The sequence below is a fragment of the Moschus berezovskii genome, chromosome 6 (genome assembly GCF_049115385.1).
Source record: "Moschus berezovskii isolate FMDL1 chromosome 6, NW_MosBer_1.0, whole genome shotgun sequence".
NCBI lineage: Eukaryota > Metazoa > Chordata > Mammalia > Artiodactyla > Moschidae > Moschus > Moschus berezovskii.
In genome coordinates, this window is record NC_142465.1 from 122,383,369 (window position 1) to 122,391,102 (window position 7,734).

A 7,734-nucleotide genomic window follows, 5' to 3' on the forward strand; every position below is an offset into this window, starting at 1 on the left:
AAGATGGGTGAGCTCCTGACTCAGTGCCCGGGAGGCGCTGCCCCCAGGAGGGAGCAGCATTCCTGTAGAGTGGCTTTGTAGGATGGCACCCGGATCTGGGGCCAGGGAAACAGGTGGCTGCAAGCCTTCTTGCTGCGATGGTTTTGTTTGAAGAACTTTTCTCTCCCCACCAGCCCTGCAGACCCAGGGGGGCTTCCCTTCTCAAGGGTCCTGTTGGAACCCGGCTGGGGGTAGTGGGAAGGCAGCCATGTGGCCACCTGCAGGGACTCCAGCAGAGGGGCGAGCAGAGACTTCGCGGCGGCCAGAGGTCTGGGGGGTGAGTGTCTGGGACCTGAGAGGACCTCGAGGACTTTCCTCTCCATACAGACGGCCGGAAGAGGCGGCTGCGGGCCTCGTGTGTGAATCTAGTCTGGGATGCGCCTCATGGAAGCCTCTCCTGAAGCAGACACACGGCGGGGCAGGGCCCCTGGGACCCCGCCCAGAGAGCAGGCTGAGCCTCCCCGCACCCATTAAGCCCACTGCTTCAGCCAGGCCCTGCCGGCGGGGACCTTCTGTCTCGTCCCCTCATCCCGTTAGTCAGCAAAGGGCTGGCCTGTGCTCCCTCCAGGACCAAACTTGACCGTCTGTGACCCCCATCGTCCTGTCTGCCCCACTTCCTGGGGTGGGGGGCGCGGCAGCAGCTTCCAAAGTCGTGACTTGCAGCCCATCCTGAGAACGAGGATCAGTTTTCATCCTTTCCTGTTAATGTCGCAGCATCTCGACAGGGTGGGCGTGGGCAGGGAGGGGCGTCGGCGGGGCGGGGGTGGGGAGCGTCGGCAGGGTGGGCATCGGCGGGGCGGGTGTCTGCAGGGTGAGATGCTGTTTGCTCACTGGAGCCGTGTGCTCCCTCCCCAGGCAGTGTTAGAACTCTAATTCTTCATATTCTGAGAAACACGATGAGAGGAAACACACGAGTTCGCCGTCAGCTGATCAGTCTCTGTTCCAGGGAAGCCGGAGCTTTCTGAGGCAGCTCCATCCTCAGGTGACAAAGGGCTCCTCTGTGGGGGGCAGGGACTCTTGGTGGCACTGGGCTGGCCCCGGTCTAGCCAGATGGGACAAGGACAGCATCACACAGACTTGCGGACCCAGCTTTGGGGATAGGGGCCACCGATGAGCTCAGCCATGGGGGCTACCCTTGGGGGCGCCTGGCCTCAGGGACGAGCCGCCTGGGACCCAGGCCCTGGGGCGTGTCTCCCAAGTGCCAGGCCAGCTGCTCCTCCCCTTCCCTGTCTCCACTCTTTGGATGGGAGCCACCGCCGCCAGCCTACCCCGCACCAGGGCGGGGGTTGGGAGACAGCTCTGCCCAGCTCTCAGCTCCTGGTGAGGACTCCCCCGCTGGCCACACTGTGCCGCCTGCTGACTGCTAATCCTCCCTCCCCAGGTAGTCTCGGTTTCCCTGGGGAGCGGCTCAGGGGTAAAGAACCCGTCTGCCAAGCAGAAGCCTCAGGTTCGATCCTTGAGTCAGGAAGATCCCCTGGAGGAGGAAATGGCAGCCCACTCCAGTGTCCTTGCCTGGGAAATCCCATGGACGGAGGAGCCTGGCAGGCTGCAGTCCTTGGAGTTGCAAAGAGTTGTTCATGACTAGCACGCGTGCACACCCCCCCACCCTGGATTTTGCTCTACTTTCTGCCTGACAGTGTACCCAAGGCCCAGCGCATGTCTAGACACAGGTGGGGACTCGGCAGGAGCTTGTGGAGTCCCCGACAGGGAGGCGCTCCAGCTTCTTCAAGTTGGGCCCTGAGAGGTCAGAGACGCCCTTTGCACAGCACAGAGGAGGCAGGGTAGCAGGGCCCCCTGCCCCAGACTGGCCGTCTTGGTGGTGACAGGAGGCGGACGGGGTGACAGCGTCAGGGGAGGCAGACGATGGGTGTGTGGGGCGTCATCTCCTCAGGAGGAAAGGCCCCCACTCTACCCTTCCCCCTGCCCCCCGACTGCCCTGACCAGAGCCGCGTGGCTCCAGCCGATGGGCGAGCATAAACCATTAAGGAGAACCCTGAGACTCGGGGGAGAGCACGCCATCCCACCCGCTCCTCCGATGAAGAGGCAGATCCAGTCGGCAGACACTTACATGGAAATAAAATAAAACATGGAAATAAAATAAAACCCAGACTTCCTTGGTGACCCGGGCTCTCTCTCTTAACCCCGTTCCAGCACAGCTTCAGTGTTCCATTTTTTTAATTGCTTGTTGGAAAATGAAACACTTTCTGCCCATTATGCTCTAGAATGGAGCCGTCTGGGGGCAGAGGGCCACGGGGGCACGACTGTTGCGGACGCGCAGGGCAGCTCCCTGCCCGCCCGCCCGGGAGACCCCTTGTTCTCCGCGTGAGAGGACGGCAGGACCCTCTTTGTGGTGACTCAGCGTCAGACCCCCGATCCCGTGCCCGGGTGTCTCAGGACACACAGCGGTGTCCCGGGCGCCCGGGCCTTGGGGAGGCTGAGCCCAGGAAGCCCACCACACCCTGTGTTTCTGATGCTCTCAGCAGCTCAGAGATGGGGTGAGATGACTCGTGTTTTAGGCAGAAAGCCTGAGACTGGGGACCCCGGGGTGGGGGTGGCCGCAGTCCAGCCCCCTTTGGGGAACAGGCCTTGGGCTCCAGGGAACATGGGCCAGCTCTTTGTGAAGTGATGTCACCTCCCTAAGGGCGGGACTCTGAGTCCTCCACCAAAACAGCGGACCAAAGGAGACAGCCAAGGGCACAGCCTCACTTCCTCACCACGGTCTGGAGGCGGACAGGCCTCTCGGGGGTGGGTCTGGGAGGCCAGCTCTGCACCTGACCCCAGGCTCCCTGCCCTGCTGAGCTCACAGAGCGCCCACCACCTCCAGGCAGAACCTCTGAGGAGCTGCCGTGGTCACAGTGACCCCTGCAGCGGCCCAGTGCCTCGGTGTGCGGTACGGTTGCCACGGTGAGGACGCTGCTGGACCAGTCACAGGCCCGTCCACGCCCGTGGTCCCAGATGGACTCTAAGCCCAGGGTCCTCCCCGCCCTCCTCTCGTCCACTTGTCCAGAGCCCACAGCAGCCTGTGTCCTGAACACACTGGTTAGGACTCCGTGGTGCTGGCACACTGTTGCCGGGACCTACGGGGCCCTGGGTCTGGACCGACCAGGGACCATTTGCCTTGTGCCTTCAGGAATTGGCCCCCCAGAAGATCTGAAGGAGCCTGTCTCCCCTCTGAACACCTGGGCTGAGTGGCCGGGAGTGGGGGACCCCCCGGGGGTGGGGCATTGCAGAGCTGCGGCCACAGCTCCGAGGCCAGTGCAGACTGAGGTGCTCGCAGAAGCACGGGCCTGGGGCAGCGCTGAGGGCCCAGGAGGCTGCTCTAAGTCCTGTCCTTGGGCACCAGGGCCAGAGTCCGAGGACAGAGGCTCTGCGTCAGCAGTGGGGCTGTTCCCAGGCGGGGCGAGTGGACAGGAGAGGCGTGAAGGTGGGTGGCTTCTGTAACGAGGGTCCTGGGGCTGGATGCAGGTGGGGCCACGCCTCCCGAGAAAGGCAATCAGAGCGGGCAGCTGTCGGGGGTCCCACATGGGGGCACCGAGGCCCTCACCCTGGGCCGGGCAGGGTGCCCTGGCCTGCCTCCCTCCCTGGACTGTCAGTCCGCGGGGCCGGGGCGACACCTCCGTCTGTGATTCCTGCACGGGCCGCAGCCGTACCAAATACAGGGAGGACGGTAGATTCCAGCCACAGCCGACCCTGCTCCGCTGCAGTGGCCCCTGGGCCAATCCCTCCCGCCCGCCCGCCCTCTGCCGGGATCTTCCTGTCCTGCCCTGCGGAGGCAAACTCATTTGGATAGAGGGTCTTGGCAGAAAAATCCGCTAAGGGGAAGCGAGTGTTCCACTAGCCCAGTATGTCTGGTGTCCTGTACAAAGAGGAAGTTTAGACCCAGAGACAGACACACGCAAAGGCAGGACCGTGTGGAGCTGGGAAGAAGACCATCCACGTGTCAGGAAATGCCCGTTGCAGAAGCTGGAGAGGGGACCGGGCCGCACCTCCCACACCGATGGACCCGCCCTGCCCACACCGGGTTCTGGACAGCCAGCCTCCAGACGGCGGGGGACTCGATTCTGCTGTGAAAGCCCCTCGGTCTTCAGTCCTTCATTGCAACAGCCCTAAGACACGAACGCAGATAAACTGGGGAGGAAATTCGCATCTTATAAATGTCATCTCCCGGTCTGAACAAGATAAATCTGCCTGAGCTTATGTCTTCTTCATTGTCAATCACATTTTACAGTTTCTATTACAGAGACCTGCACATTTCTCCGTAGATTTACTCCTCACCATGCTATGTGTTTAATGAAAGTTTGGTTCACACTGGAGAGAATCTGCCTGCAGTGCCGGAGACCCGGGTTCAATTCCTGGGTCACGAAGATTCCCCTGGAGAAAGGAATGGCTTCCCACTCCAGTGTTCTTGCCTGGAGAGTCCCATGGACAGAGGAGTCTGGCTGCCACAGTCCATGGGTCACAGAGAGATGGACACAACTGAGCGACTAACCCTTTTTTACTTTTTCATGCTATGTATTTAATGAAATTTCAAATAGAAATAGTATTTAAAATTTTTCCTTTTCCTTCTTTGTTTCTAATGTATAGAACTATAATTAAAATTTGTAACTAATACATCTTACAAAGTTGAGCTCATTTATTTTTCTTCTTAAAGCTCTGAGTATTGTGATGGATTTTTAAACTCTTGGCGATGATGTATTATTGCCAGATATACTGGAGGATTTTACTTGCTAGTATTTTGTTTGGAATTTTCTGCTCTGCTTTCACTAGGAATAGAGGTCTCTCATTCTATCTCCTTGAAATATCTGTGGTGGGCGTTAGTATCAGATCAACACTAGACTTGTAGATTGAGTGGGGGAGAGTTTCCTTCTTTATTCTTTTAAAGAGTTTCTGCACAATTGGTGTTATTTCTTAAATGGACGTTAGAAGGCTCTAATAGAGAGTGAGTTTCTAGACACTTTTTTTGTTGTTGGAAGTATTTTTTATTTCATTTGTTAGTTTTGATAAATTGTGTTTTTCACATATTTTTTCCACCTTAGCTAAGTTGTACAGCGTATCGGCAAAAGTTGTTCATGATATCTTTCTGTTATCCTTTTATTGCGTAGCCAAGTCCTTTCATTCTTGATGGGTAATTTGTGTTTTGTAGCATTTTAATTCATTAGTTTAGCTAGGAGTTTATCAATTATACTAATCTTTTCAAATAACCCTCTGACTCTGTTCATTTTCTCTATTGTCTGTTTTTTTTTAATTTCATCCATTGCTACTGAGATCTTGAATATTTTCTTTCTGCTAGTTCTTTTGGTTTAATTTGCTTTATTCTGTAATTCCTTGAAATAAAATTACATACAATTGAATTCAACATTTTTTCTTTTTAATTTGAAGATATTTTTTCTCGTTGATCTATTTTCACTACGTATCTTTTATTTTTTAATGTGATTTTTAAAAGTTGCACTTTAAATGTATAGAGTTCCCTCTAAGTACAGATGGTAAAGAATCTGCCTGCAATGCGTGAGACCCAGGTTCAGTCTCTTGGTCTGGAAGACCTCCTGGAGAAGGGAAAGGCAACCCACTCCAGTATTCTTGGCTGGAGAGTTCTGTGGACGGAGGAGTCTGGTGGGCTACAGTCCATGGGGTTGCAAAGAGTCAGACACAACCAAGTGACTGACACTTTCACAGAGTTAACACCCGTTCTCCCCGATTTGTTTATGCTTAATTTCCTTTAGTATTCCTTGGGATTTTCCTCTCTGACTCATGAATTATGTCGAGGTGAGTTATTTGACTTGCACACATATGGCTATTTATATGTAACAATCGTATAATTAATTTTAAGTTTAATTCTTCTGTGCTTAGAAAATATAATTGGGGGACTTCCCTGGTGGTCCAGTGGTTAAAAATCCACCTACCCACACAGGGGACACAGGCTTGATCCCTGATCGGGGAACTGAGATCCCACGTTCCGTGAGGCAACTGAGCCCTGCGGTGAGAGAAGGCACCGCAGCTGGAGCAGGCCGACAGTGAGGCAGGGCCACAGCCAACACAACTAAGCATCAGAAAGTGATTAGAAAGCTAGAAAGTGTGTGATTTGTATGATTTCAGTCCTTTGTACTTTAGGGCTTCCCTGTGCCTCCAATGCGAGAGACCCGGGTTCGATCCCTGGGTCGGGAAGATCCCCTGGAGAAGGAAACGGTAACCCACTCCAGTATTCTTGCCTGAGAATCCCATGGACGGAGAAGCCTGGTGGGCTACAGTCCACGGGGTCGCAAAGAGTCGGACACGACTGAGCGACGGGACGGACGGAGACTTACTCTAAGGCTCAATTTATGGCCTGCTCCGTGGCGACCCTACGGACCCTAAAGAAGAGTGTGGGCTCTAGCTTTGCTTGGTGGTTTTCTGGCCCTGCCCTCGGTCTCGGGGGAGGACTGCGGCCCCACCCTCTCTGCCTCACCAACTGTGCTGCTGCTGTGCTGACCCCGCACGGCCTGTTAATTACTGAGGGAGGACCAGGTAAAGCGCCCCTCAACTGTGCGTCTATTTTCTTTCAGGTCTGTGCGTTGTGCTTCAAGTACTTGAAGCGCATTTTCCTGTGTGAGCACACACGTCAGAGACTTTTTTTTTTTAATGAATTCTTCCTTGAATCACATCGTGCCCTCCCTTTACCCACTCCCCTTTCTTGTCCCAGGCGGTCAACAGGGTTTCCACTGTATGCCTCCTTCACTTTTTTTAAAGTTTATTTTAATTGAAACACAGTTGATTTACAATGTAAAATTCGTCTCAGGTGTGCAGTCTAGTGATTCAGCACCTTTACTGATTAGGCTCCATTCAAAGTGGCTGCAAAACAGCAGCCACACGGTTGCTTTACAGTGTAAAGTTCGTCTCAGGTGTGCAGTCTAGTGACTCAGCGTCTTCACTGATTAGACTCCATTCAAAGTGGCTGCAAAACAACGGCCACACGGTTGCTTTACAGTGTAAAGTTCGTCTCAGGTGTGCAGTCTAGTGACTCAGCGTCTTCACTGATTAGGCTCCATTCAAAGTGGCTGCAAAACAACGGCCACACGGTTGCTTTACAGTGTAAAGTTCGTCTCAGGTGTGCAGTCTAGTGACTCAGCGTCTTTACTGATTAGGCTCCATTCAAAGCGGCTGCAAAACAACGGCCACACGGTTGCTTTACAGTGTAAAGTTCATCTCAGGTGTGCAGTCTAGTGACTCAGCGTCTTCACTGATTAGGCTCCATTCAAAGTGGCTGCAAAACAACGGCCACACGGTTGCTTTACAGTGTAAAGTTCGTCTCAGGTGTGCAGTCTAGTGACTCAGCGTCTTTACTGATTAGGCTCCATTCAAAGCGGCTGCAAAACAGCGGCCACACGGTTGCTTTACAGTGTAAAGTTCGTCTCAGGTGTGCAGTCTAGTGACTCAGCGTCTTTACTGATTAGGCTCCATTCAAAGCGGCTGCAAAACAGCGGCCGCGTTTCCCTGCGTGTCACACAGGTCTTTGCAGCTCATTCACTTGTCTCTCCTTGTAACTCCGCTGCTTATTTGCATTTAAATCGCATCTTTTATGCACAGCACATAACTGAGCTGCGTTTCGTCCACGCCAACCCTCTCTGACTTTTAATGGTAGAATTCGGATCACTTATAGGTGAAGGGCTATTCGATCTGATTTGTTTCAAGTCGACTGCAAAAGGAGAAGGAGAAGCAGAG